Here is a 571-nt window from a genome sequence, read left to right as displayed (position 1 = left end):
AGTGGTGGCAGGAGTAATACTGCATGTCCTGGGATATTCTGCAGTGATGATACAAGTTAGTACTGTGCCAAGCCCTGCCCAAAAACACATTGCACAGGTTAACTCCTTCACTGCTGCACGTCTTCAGAGTCGTTCAACACACACACACGCACACGCACACGCACACACACACACACACACACACACACACACACTTCCCACTAAAATATAAACATCAGTGGCATTATTCAAACACATAAGACATAATTGTTAGTAAAAACTACAAAAATTAACACAGGAATATGGCAAATCTCTGGACCAAAACCCTATTAAACAAAGATGAAGTTCAACATGTGTGTCCACCGTTCGCTCATCTCCATGGAGATGTTTTTGCTTGGCCAGGAATGTTCCACGGAACAGCGTTAAAACTCCAGGCCAAGACACAATAACAGACACAAAAAAGTGCTGAACAATTCTAAAGTCAGGCTTTAGTTATAGTTACAGTTATCGATAGCATTACTGGAAAAGGTTAGTGATGTCTTTGTTTCCCACATAAGAAAAACATAGAAAATACAAATACTGTATTTTCAGG

Source organism: Eucyclogobius newberryi, unplaced genomic scaffold, assembly GCF_026437365.1.
Source record: "Eucyclogobius newberryi isolate DKJ021-1_F unplaced genomic scaffold, fEucNew1.0.hap1 SCAF_106, whole genome shotgun sequence".
Lineage (NCBI taxonomy): Eukaryota > Metazoa > Chordata > Actinopteri > Gobiiformes > Gobiidae > Eucyclogobius > Eucyclogobius newberryi.
This window is presented reverse-complemented; position numbering follows the sequence as displayed.